We start from the raw sequence: 13,152 nt of genomic DNA, 5'->3' as shown, positions 1-13,152 counted from the left end.
ATAGCATCAACCTTGGCTTTATCAACTTCAATACCTCTTTCAGAAACTTTGTGCCCCAAGACAATACCTTCATTAACCATAAAGTGGCACTTTTCCCAATTCAAGACAATATTAGTTTCTTCACATCTCTGCAAAACTCGATCAAGATTTTTCAAGCAATCATCAAAAGCGAACCATAGACGGAAAAGTCGTCCATGAAAACCTCACAAATCTTTTCACAAAAGTCAGAGAATATAGCCATCATGCATCTTTGAAAGGTAGCAGGTGCATTACATAAACCAAAAGGCATACGTCTATAAGCAAAAGTACCAAAAGGGCATGTAAAAGTAGTCTTTGATTGATCTCTAGCCGACACAGGTATTTGAGAGAAACCAGAATAACCATCTAGAAAGCAATAGTGTGTATGTTTGCATAATATTTCGAGCATTTGATCAATAAAAGGTAAGGGGTAATGATCTTTCTTAGTAGCTTTATTTAATTTGCGGAAATCAATTACCATCCTATAACCTATGATAATTCTTTGTGGGATCAATTCATCTTTATCATTAGGAACAATAGTAATACCTCCCTTCTTAGGGACACAATGGACAGGACTTACCCACTCACTATCAGCAACGGGGTAGATTATACCTGCCTCCAGAAGCTTTAGTATTTCTTTTCTTACCACTTCTTTCATTTTAGGATTCAGACGTCGTTAAGGATCACGAACTGGTTTGGCATCTGCTTCCAAATTTATTTTATGTTGGCATAGAGTGGGACTAATGCCCTTAAGATCATCAAGAGTATATCCAATAACAGCACGATGCTTCTTCAGAGTTTCAATAATCTTTCTTCTTCATGCTTTGAAAGGTTAGCACTAATAATAACAGGATATATCTTCTTCTCATCAAGATAAGCATATTTAAGATTATCAGGCAAAGGTTTAAGCTCAAACACGGGATCACCCTTAGGTGGAGGAGGATCCCCTAAAATTTCAACAGGCAAATTGTGATGCAGAATAGGTTCCTGTTTAAAGAATACTTCATCTATTTCCCTTCTTTCTTCATGAACATATCATTTTCATGGTCTAGCAAATAGTGTTCTAAAGGATCACTAGGAGGTACGGCAATAGAAGCAAGACCAATAATTTCATCCTTACTAGGTAATTCTTCCTCACGATGTTGTTTACTAAATTTAGTGAAATTAAACTCATGAACCATATCATCCAAGCCAACAGTAATAATATTCTTAGTGTAGTCTATGGTAGCATTGATAGTATTTAAGAAGGGTCTACCAAATATAATGGGACAAAAGCTATCTTGTGGGGAAGTAAGAACAAGAAAATCAGCAGGATATTTAGTTATCCCACACAAGACTTCAACATCTCTAACAATTCCAATTGGTGAAATAGTATCTCTATTGGCAAGTTTAATAGTAACATCAATATCTTCTAACTCAACAGGTGCAATTTCATTCTTAATTTCTTCGTATAAAGTATGCGGTATAACACTAGCACTAGCACCCATATCACATAAGCCATGATAACAATGATCTCCTATTTTAACAGAAATAACAGGCACGCCTACCACAGGTCTATGTTTATCTTTAGCACAAGGTTTAGCAATTCTAGCAGTTTCACCTTCGAACTGAATAACATGCCCATCAATATTATCAGACAAGAGATCTTTAACAATAGCAATATTTGGTTCTACTTTAACTTGCTCATGAGGTGTATAAGTTCTAATATTGCTTTTACGAACAACAGTTGAAGCTTTAGCATGATCCTTTATTCTAACAGGGAAAGATGGTTTCTCAATATAAGAAGTAGGAACAATAGGATCATTATAAGTGACAGTCTTTTCTTCAACTTGAATAGGTGCAGCTACTTTTACTTCTATGGGAGGATGATATTTAAACCACTTCTCCTTAGGGAGATCAACATAAGTAGCAAAATATTCACAGAAAGAAGCTACTATCTCAGAGTCAAGTCCATATTTAGTGCTAAACTTATGGAAAATATCGGTATCCATAAAAGATTCAACACAATCAAACTTAGGTGTCATACCTGACTCCTTACCTTCGTCGAGGTCCCAATCTTCAGAGTTGCGTTTAACTCTATCGAATAAATTCCATCTAAATTCAATAGTCTTCATCCTAAAAGAGCCAGCACAAGAAGTATCGAGCATGGTGCGATTGTTTTCAGAAAGCCGAGCATAAAAACTTTGCATAATTATTTCTCTTGAGGGCTCATGATTGGGGCATGAATATAACATTGATTTAATCCTCCCCCAAGCTTGAGCGATGCTTTCTCCTTCGCGAGGCCAGAAATTATATATATATGATTGCGATCACAATGAACAAGATGCATAGGGTAATTCTTTTGATGAAATTCCAGCTTCAATCTTTTATAGTCCCACGATCTCATATCATCACATAGCCTATACCATATCAATGCGTCTCCCTTCAAAGATAAAGGGAAGACCTTCTTCTTAGCAACATCATCGGGTATACCTGCAAGCTTAAATAATCCACAAACTTCATCTACATATATTAAGTGCTCATCAGGATGCTTTGTTCCATCTCCTGTAAAAGGATTAGCTAGCAGTTTTTCTATCATACCCGAAGGATACTCTTAAGGAATTTCATTTTCAATCGGTTCAGTAGGTTGAGGAGCAACTCTTTGCTCTACTGGACGGGGTGAAGATACCCCGAACAAGCCCCTCAGAGAATTACTTTCCATAGTAACAAGTGACAGTAAATTTCAGCACACTATATAAAATTTTCCTTACCAAATTCCACCTACCAAAGGCGCTACACTCCCCGGCAACGGCGCCAGAAAAGAGTCTTGATGACCCACAAGTATAGGGTATCTATCGTAGTCCTTTCGATAAGTAAGAGTGTCGAACCCAACGAGGAGCAGAAGGAAATGATAAGCGGTTTTCAGCAAGGTATTCTCTGCAAGTACTGAAATAACTGGTAACAGGTAGTTTTGTGATCAGATAGGTTGTAACGAGCAACAAGTAACAAAAGTAAATAAAGTGCAGCAAGATGGCCCAATCCTTTTGTAGCAAAGGACAAGACGGAACAACTCTTATAATAGGAAAAGCTCTCCCGAGGACACATGGGAATATCGTCAAGCTAGTTTTCATCACGTTCATATGATTCGCACTCGATACTTTGATAATTTGATCTGTGGGTGGACCGGTGCTTGGGTGATGTTCTTACTTGAACAAGCATCCCACTTATGATTAACCTCTATTACAAGTATCCGCAACTACAACAAAAGTATTAAGGTAAACCTAACTGAGGGAGTCCTAGATTAAGGGGTCTCCGGACAGCCGGACTATATCCTTTGGCCGGACTGTTGGACTATGAAGATACAAGATTGAAGATTTCGTCTCGTGTCCGGATGTGACTCTACTTGGCGTAGAAGGCACGCTAGGCAATACAGATATGTATATCTCCTCCTTTGTAACTGACCTTGTGTAACCCTAGCCCTCTCCGGTGTCTATATAAACCGGAGGGTTTTAGTCCGTAGGACAACATACAATCATACCATAGGCTAGCTTCTAGGGTTTAGCCTCTCTGATCTCATGGCAGATCTACTCTTGTACTACCCATATCATCAATATTAGTCAAGAAGGACGTAGGGTTTTACCTCCATCAAGAGGGCCCGAACCTGGGTAAAACATTGTGTCCCCTCCCTCCTGTTACCATCCGGCCTAGACGCACAGTTCGGGACCCCCTACCCGAGATCCGCCGGTTTTGACACCGACATTGGTGCTTTCATTGAGAGTTCCTCTGTGTTGTCGCCAGAAGGAAGGATGTCTCGTCTCGGCTTTGAAGACAGTACTACTGTTGGGGGAGCTTTGGCTGTCGGCCAAACTCTCCGGCTGGGCGGGTTCATCATGACCGCCTGTACGGCCGCCGCGCCGACGATGAATTCTTGGGTCATCGAAAACAGCCTCCACGTCAAGTTGGCACTCGCCGAACAGATGGATCCAATGGAGCTCTCCTCCTTAAACGAGCTCTTGGATCGCATCGCTGCCTTGGGAGTCGCTACGGACTACGATCGGATTGGGCTTAAACCCGATCAAAGGGAGATTAACTCTCCGCCGGCCACCCATCATATTGCAGTGGCGGATGAACAATGCGGCGACCTTTCCTCTATCCCGAGGACCAAATATGTCCGGATTCCCGAGCTCTCCGAGCCAGATGCCCGTTCGCGGGAGGACAACATCCAATCCCTGAACTTAGAGTCAGGCAGCGGGCTAGGATTATCGGGTCACACCCCGGAACCGAAACTTTCAAAATAGGAATTCCTCGGCCCCTGGATCCCAGATCAGGTGAGGGTTCGGATCCAATTCCACCCACCCACCCAAACATAAGCGATCTTTCCCACATCAGGCAAGAGCCCCAGGAAACAGTACATCACTATTGGGCCAGATTCCTCCTTGCGATGAACAAGGTTAAGGACTGTCGTGAGGAAGACGCAATCCTATTTTTCTGCAATAACTGCACGGACAATGGAATCCTTAACGCCATAAGTCGCCGTGAGATAACACGCTTCGCTGACTTGGCGTCCATAGTACGAAAATACTGTGCGATGGAAAGTGCCTGGAAAACCGAAGTAAACTTTTGGGATAATCCTGCCATGAATACAAACCCAGTTCGGAATAAAAGGGTGCATTATCACAATACACCCGGGTTAACTACCAAAAAGCAAAAACCCTCTACGAGGCAAGGAACCGTACTTGAGGGATGGCTCAACGGACCCTGCAAAATTCATAGTACAACGGATACAATACCAACACACAGCCTTAGAGCATGTTGGATACTCCGGCAGGTGGCCAAAAGTGGTGAGGATCTACTTCTCCCAAATACCATAGAGCAGCATCCTGTGGACAACAATACGGTGTTAACAATGTTCGAGACCTTTGCATCAAATTAGGTGCAAGCAAACACTCCGCAGCATGGCCGAAATCTGCCACGTAGCAGCAACAAACCCATGGAGTATCACAACTATTACCTTCAATGCCAGTGATGAACCCAAATTCCGAACAGCCCGAGCACCAGCCGCACTGGTCCTCAGTCCAATCATGGATGGCTTTCGACTCACCAAAGTACTCATGGACGGCGGCAACGGACTAAACGTCATCTATGAGGAAACTCTTCAAAAGATGGAAATAGACTGGAACCGCATCGAGCAATGTAGCACAACCTTTAGAGGAATTATCCCCAGTCGGGAAGCACGCTGTGCTGGGAAAATCACACTAGATGTGGTATTCGGCACGCTGGATAATTACAGGTCCGAAGAAATGACATTCCAAGTGGACCCGTTCAGCAGTGGTTATCACACTCTTTTAGGACGGGAGGCATTCACAATCTTCCAAGCCGTACCCCATTACGGGTACATGAAGCTCAAAATGCCCGGGCCCAATGGAATCATCACTCTCGCCAGCGATCCGGACACAGCACTCCGCGCCGAAAACAAAACAGCCGCATTGCCCTCAAGGCATTATCCGAAGCCCTCTCGGCCGAGGAATTAAGTACGCTACGATCCATAGTGGACAGGGACGACGTGATACTCGACAAGAGATCCAAGTCACCTCTTTTAAACCAGCGGATGAAATAGTCCAATTCCATGTCCACCCAACGGACCCTACAAAAACAGCCTCCATGGGGGCACAGCTAAGCCCCGCAGTGGATGCCGCACTACGAGAGTTCCCGCGCGAGAACTGGGACATATTCGCCTGGCATCCCTCAGACATGCTAGGAATCCCTCGCAGGCTGGCCGAGCATAGCCTCAATATCCTAAAGGGATTCAAGCCGGTCAAGCAAGCTCTTCGGCGTTTCTCCGAACCTAAGAGACGGGCCATGGGAGAGGAACTAGCCAAGTTATTGGAGGCCAGATTTATGAAAGAAATAAAACACCCAGACTGGCTAGCAAACCTTGTGATGGTACCAAAGAAGGAAAAATCCTGGCGCCTTTGTGTCGACTTCAAAGACCTCAATAAAGCTTGCCCAAAGGTTCCCTTCCCGCTCCCACGCATCGATCAAATCATTGATGCTACTACAGGACACGAGTCATTGTGTTTCCTCGACGCATACTCCGATTACCACCAAATCAAGATGGCGGAGTCCGACCAAGCCGCAATGGCATTCATCACACCATACAATCCCTTATGTTTTAACACAATGCCTTTTGGGCTCAAAAACGCCAGCGCAACATATCAGCGCATGATTCAGACATGTCTGGAGATACAAATCGGCAAAATAGTAGAGGCATACGTAGACGATGTGGTCGTAAAAACCAAACATGTCAACTCTTTGATAGACGAATTGAGGCTCACATTCAACAACCTCCGAACATATGACATCAAGCTCAATCTGGAAAAATACGTTTTCGGCGTACCAGCCGGAAAGCTCCTGGGATTTGGCGTACCAGCCAGTAGTGGTATTGAAGCTAATCCGGCCAAAATCCGAGCGTTGTCACAGTTGGCTACCCCAACAGACCTCAAACAAATCTAGAAGCTAACTGGATGCGTGGCGGCTCTAAGCCGATTTATCTGCCGCTTAGGAGAAAAGGCTTTACCCCTTTATCGCCTCCTTCGGCGCACCGAACACTTCGAGTGGACGGACGCGGCCACAGCCGGATTGGAAGAAATAAAGGCCATTCTGGCAACCAACCCTATCCTAGCCACACCAAACGTCGGCAAACCAATGATGTTGTACATCGCGGCAACTCATCAAGTTGTAAGCGTGGTGCTCGTTGTCGAACGGGAAGCGGACGGACACAAATTCCCTCTTCAAAAGCCGGTATACTATGTATCCACCGTCCTCACTCCATGCAAATCACGATACCCGCATTACCAAAAAATAGCATATGCGGTATTCATGGCATCGCGGAAACTGCGACACTACTTTCAAAAGTGTTCGATTACAGTAGCCTCGAAAGTGCCACTTAATGATATTATCAACAACCGCGATGCTACGAGCCGGATTGCCAAATGGGCCATTGAGCTCCTCCCATTCGACATAACATACAAACCTCGCCGAGCCATTAAATCGCAAGTACTGGCCGACTTCGAAAGTGCCACTTAATGATATTATCAACAACCGCGATGCTACGGGCCGGATTGCCAAATGGGCCATTGAGCTCCTCCCATTCGACATAACATACAAACCTCACCGAGCCATTAAATCGCAAGTACTGGCCGACTTCGTCGCCGAATGGACGGAGGCCGAACTCCCTAAAGAGTACGGCACATACTCCAATTGGATCATGCACTTCGATGGTTCTAAAATGCTGGCCGGTCTAGGGGCTGGCGTCGTCCTGACGTCCCCAACCGGAGATACCGTTCAGTACGTACTGCAAATATTGTATACAGATTCCAAAATGCAGCCGAATACGAAGCTCTGTTGCATGGTCTTCGGATGGCAGTCTCCATGGGCATTCAATGCCTGGAGGTGCGTGGGGATTCAAACCTCGCAATATCCCAAATAAACGAAGATTTTGACGTCAAGGATCCGAAAATGGTGGCTTATTGAAACGCCATCCTAAAAATGTCAGCTCGGTTCGAGGGACTCGAATTTCACCATGTGGCTCGAGAAAACAATCAGGCGTCGTATATCCTCGCCCGCATCGATGCAAAACGCGACGCGGTCCCCCCCCCCCAACATATTTCTGGAAAGGCTCTTCAAGCCATCCGTAGCATGGGAAGGGGACACCGGTAACAACAGTCCTGACCCGGCCAAAATACCCGATACCAAACTGTCTGACACAATCGGAGGCTCCGCCACCGAAATAACACCTTCAGCCCATGAAATAATGGCCATTATTGCCCCGTGGACAGAACCATTCCTGGCCTACCTAACCTGACAAGAACTTCCGGAGGACCAAAATGAGGCACGCTGCATAGTGCGGCGATCCAAGGCCTACAGGGTCCATGAGGGAGAATTGTACAAGAAAAGCACTACCGGAGTCCTTCAAAGGTGCATCTCCGAAGAGGAAGGGCAGAATCTTTTGGCAGAAATTCATGCCGGACTCGGCGGCCATCACGCCGTAGTCCGGGCTCTTGTAAGCAAGGCCTTCCGTACATGATTCTATTGGCCAATTGCCCAGGCAGATGCACAGGACTTGGTCCAATGTTGCGCCGGTTGCCAGCTCTTTGCAAATCAAAGCACCATGCCACCCACCGCCCTCCAAACAATCCCCATTACATGGCCCTTTGCGGTCTGGGGCTTGACATGGTTGGACCCCTCAAAGGGGGAACCCACAAGAAAAAATACTTATTGGTCATGGTAGATAAATTCACCAAATGGATAGAGGCCAAACCAGTTAAAACAGCTGAATCCGGACCGGTGATAGATTTCATATCCGTGGTTGTACACCGTTACGGCGTCCCCCACAGCATCATCACTGATAACGGCACGAACTTCACGGCCGACGAGGTAAAACTCTGGTGCAGCAAAATGGGCATCAAGCTCGATTATGCTTCAGTCTGTCACCCACAAACCAACAGTCAAGTCGAGCGAGCAAACGGTCTTATAATGAGCAGCATTAAACCCAGATTAGTATGTTCCTTAAAGGAGTCTGACACGCACTGGGTAGAGGATCTTGACTCCGTACTCTGGGGGCTGCGGACCATGCTGAATCGTAGTATCGGATATACACCATTTTTTATGGTGTACGGCGCAGAGGCAGTCTTGCCTTGTGACATCATTCATGACTCACCTCGAGTGCGCATGTACGAAGAAAGAGAAGCCGAGATCGATCGGCAGGACAATCTGGACACCTTGGAGGAGGAGCGCGACGTAGCCAAAGCCCGTTCCGCATTTTACCAGCAACAGGCTCGCAGATACCAAAGCAGAGAAGTACGGGCCAAAACTTATAACATTGGCGAACTAGTTCTATGCCTGCCGGATAAGAAAAAGAACAAGCTCGAGCTCAAATGGGAAGGTCCCTTCGTTATTGACCAAGTTCTGACCGGTGGAGCATACCGACTGCGGGATGCATCGACTAGTCGACTCGAGCCGAACCCATGGAATGCGGCCAGGCTCCGAAGATTCTACGCCTAGCACCGGAATCTATGTTAGTCACCGCCCTTTGTCCATTTTCTGCATATGCATCGTCTGTCTTGTTTCCCTTTCTTTCTTTCTCTTATCATTTCACTAGGCCCGCAAGGGTCACCTTGCGCCTCACTTGTACATTATAGATGCGCTAGCCGCACTATCCATACCTGGGGGCTTCTTTCACAGAAGGTTAAATTATTTACCTGGGCCTCACGCCCAACACATGAGTTACACTTCCGCATGTACCTTTTTCACCATTATATGCATCGATATGACTTAAGTTTTGGCCAAGCTGGGTTGCCTGGCTCTTGTATTTATGCCCTATGTTCCCATTAATTCGGCTAGGGCATAAGGGGAGCACCTCTGCGATTGTTACTGTCGGGTCGGACGGATGTGTACCTCAGACTGGGTGAAGCCGAAAGCTAGCGTTCTTAAGGGAATATTCGGTCGGTGAACAAAAGATGACTTTTATTTATTATCCATATATGCCCCCAGATGTTTTTTCTGCGTTTCTTATCGCAGTCCGGACATGCACTTTAGGGCATGCTTACCCAGGGAAAGGAACCCTTAACGGGACTATTCTCCCTAGAAGATGTTTCTTACTACCCATGTAATATAACATAACTAGTTGGGCACTTGTCTGATAAAGCACTAATGACCCCTACGCCTGGTCTCCACGCATACCCCAGTTCTTATATAACTGAGCGGGTATTCGGATTCACTCCGGACTATCGGGCCCAGAGGTTGAAGCGAAAAGGTCTGGAACGACAAATGATCTACAATCTGGCTAGAAGGCATTATACATGTCACTTTAATTACATAGTCATGCAGACTGACTAAACTCCTCTTCTCTATACCATCCAACAGGCGGTCTAGCTTACAATCCTGTTGTGAATACTTTGCGGCTAATTCTACTTGCCCATAAACTAAGCTAACAGGGATCTCTTTTCCATCGGGCCCCACAGGTCCGACCTCGACCATGTGATTTGGGTCTGCCTTGGTATACCGAGTCTTCACCATGGCCCAGGCCTCTCCGGCACCCTGTCGGCAGGCCGATATCATCCATAATCGGAGGCGCCACTGTGCTCCCTTGAGCTTCTCCGTAAGCTCTGCAACGCCCTCTGGCAAGGAGACAGATGGCCACAAAGCCTGGGCAACACCTTGCATCACCTGCCAAAATTGTTCGTGCAGATGTGACAGCTCGGACAGAAGATCACCCGCAGACCCGGGCATTTCCTCCGCGGGACGACCCGTCAGCATACCTACAGACATAACGCTGTTAGTCAACTTCTTCGCCGAACTCCTTTAGTTGGTTTCGTTCAAGCACTTACTAAAAATGTTGTGCCGAAGCCGCTTATTCTCCTTCTCGGAGTCTGCAAGCTGGCACCGAACGACTTTTAGTTCAACGTTCAGCTTAACATTGGCATCTTGGAGACTGTTTTTTTCTCTAGCACAACCTTACTCAGCACGCGTTTGCTAGCCCCTAGCTGTCGCATAACATGCTGGTCCCCCGGACTTTCTCCGGACTCATCTGCAAAATCAATTGTTAGATCTGCAGACACGCCGCACACTATATAGTAACCACCATTCTTTAAAGCAAATGTTACCAGGGGAGGCTTTTTCTGTTCCTGCAATGCGGCAACTGCGGCCCCCGGTTGGGTCTTGCATTCCTCCAGCTCCTGGGACAGCCTAGTATTCTTCTCTGTAAGAACCTGCACATTATAGATGATCCTTAAATCAGTTCTGCTAACTGTTTCAAGTCTCAGGGGCTACTGATACATATAAATCATCAGATTTACTCACCCGTACATCCTTTACATACTGATCCGTGGCTCTGGCTAGACCATCTTGAGCAGCACGGAGGTACGCCTCTCCAGAATTGAAGGCGTCGAACGCCTCTGGTGAGAAACAAGCGCCGCGGAGTACGTCCCGGAGGCGCCTATGATTCATGGCGCTTTCCACTTCTGAGTTTGTGGCGGACAATCTATCCGCATCCTCTGTCGGGGGATTATCCGGTGCCTGCCCCATATCGCCTTCCGCCTCTAGGTCCGGTCCTGGCACCCGACTGGTCGAAGCTTGATTGGCAGCATCGCTGGACATATTCCGGCGAGTGTTCTCTCTGTTAAAGAAACGCGGACGTCATTACATTTTGAGAAAGACGACAACCACGGAGCAGGGTTTTTCCTATACCTTTGCGCCGGCGTCTCCGTCCTGACCGCCTTCCTTTTTGGCCTACCCGGCCTCGGCACCTCTTGTTGACGAGTTGCAGCGGGTTCGGCAGGCCGTCCCGAATTCCTTCCCTGTAAAAGATGCCATGTATATATGGTGGGTGAAGTGCCTAAAAGGGGATCCTAGTTTTGGAGTTGGGACATTTTTTATTTTTCTTACCTGCGATGCAGGGAGCAGGCCGGGATAGTCGGCCGTTGAGGGAGTCCTGGATTAGGGGGTGTTCGGGTAGCCGGACTATACCTTCAGCCAGACTCCAGGACTATGAAGATACAAGATTGAAGACTTCGTCCCGTGTCCGGATGGGACTTTCCTTGGCGTGGAAGGCAAGCTTGGTGATGCGGGTATTCAAGATCTCCTACCATTGTAACCAACTTTGTGTAACCCTAACCCTCACCGGTGTCTATATAAACCGGAGGGTTTTAGTCCGTAGGACAACTTCATCATACAACAATCATACCATAGGCTAGCTTCTAGGGTTTAGCCTCCTTGATCTTGTGGTAGATCTACTCTTGTACTACCTATATCATCAATATTAATCGAGCAGGACGTAGGGTTTTACCTCCATCAAGAGGGCCCGAACCTGGGTAAAACATTGTGTCCCTTGTCTCCTGTTACCATCCGCCTAGACGCACAGTTCGGGACCCCCTACCCGAGATCCGCCGGTTTTGACACCGACATTGGTGCTTTCATTGAGAGTTCCTCTGTGTCGTCGCAATCAGGAAGGATGCCTCTTCCCGTCTTTAAAGACGGCGCCGTTACTAAGGGAGCCTTGGCTGTCGGCCAAACTCTCCGGCTAGGCGGTTTTCTCATGACCGCCTGTTCGGCCGTTGCGCCGACGGTGACCTCTCGGGTCATCAAAAGCAATCTTCACGTCAGCTCGGAGCTCGTCGAGCAATTAGATCCAATGGAGCTCTCTTCCGTAAACGAGCTCTTGGATCGCATCGCCGCCTTGGGTGTCACTACGGATTATGACCAGGTTGGGCTTAAACCCGATCTAAGAGAAATTAATTCTCCCCAAGTCACCCATCACGTTGCCGTAGTAGAGGCACAGTGCGGCGACTCTTCATCTATCTTAAGGACTAGCTACGTCCGTATTCCCGATCCCTCCAAGACGGATACCCGCAGAGGGGAGGATGTAACTCAAGACCTGAACTTAGAATCAGGCAACGGGCTAGATTCACTGGACAACATCTAGGAATCCAAACTTCAGAGTTCGGAAACTCCTTGGCCTCTAAGTCTTAGATTGGGTGAAGTTTCGAATTTAATTCCACCCACCCACCCGAACATAAGCGATCTATCCCAAATCATGCAAAAGCCTGAAGAAACAGTACATCATTACTGGGCAAGGTTCCTCCTGGTTATGAACAGGATAAAGGACTGCCACGAGGAAGACGCAATCTCAATCTTTTGCAATAATTGCACGGACAAGGGAATCCTCAACGCCAGAGGTCGTCGTGATCTTACACGCTTCGCTAACTTGGCGTCCATAGTACAAAAGTACTGTGCGATGGAAAGCGCCCGGAAAACCAGATAAGCAAAACAGTAGAGGCATACGTGGATGATGTGGTCGTAAAAACAAGACTTGTCGAATCTCTAGTAGACGACTTGAGGCTTACATTTAACAACCTCCGAGCATATGACATCAAGCTAAATCCGGAAAAATGCGTTTTCGGCGTTCCAGCCGGAAAGCTCTTGGGCTTCATTGTATCCGGTAGAGGAATCGAAGCAAATGCAGCCAAGATCCGAGCTTTGTCACAATTGGAAATCCCAAAGGACCTCAAACAAATACAAAAATTAACCGGATGCGTGGCGGCTCTAAGCCGCTTTATCTCCCGTTTGGGAGAAAAGGCGCTACCCCTCTATCGCCTC

Source organism: Triticum urartu, chromosome 2A, assembly GCF_056163025.1.
Source record: "Triticum urartu cultivar PI428250 chromosome 2A, HENAU_Tu73, whole genome shotgun sequence".
In the NCBI taxonomy this organism is placed as follows: domain Eukaryota; kingdom Viridiplantae; phylum Streptophyta; class Magnoliopsida; order Poales; family Poaceae; genus Triticum; species Triticum urartu.
This window is presented reverse-complemented; position numbering follows the sequence as displayed.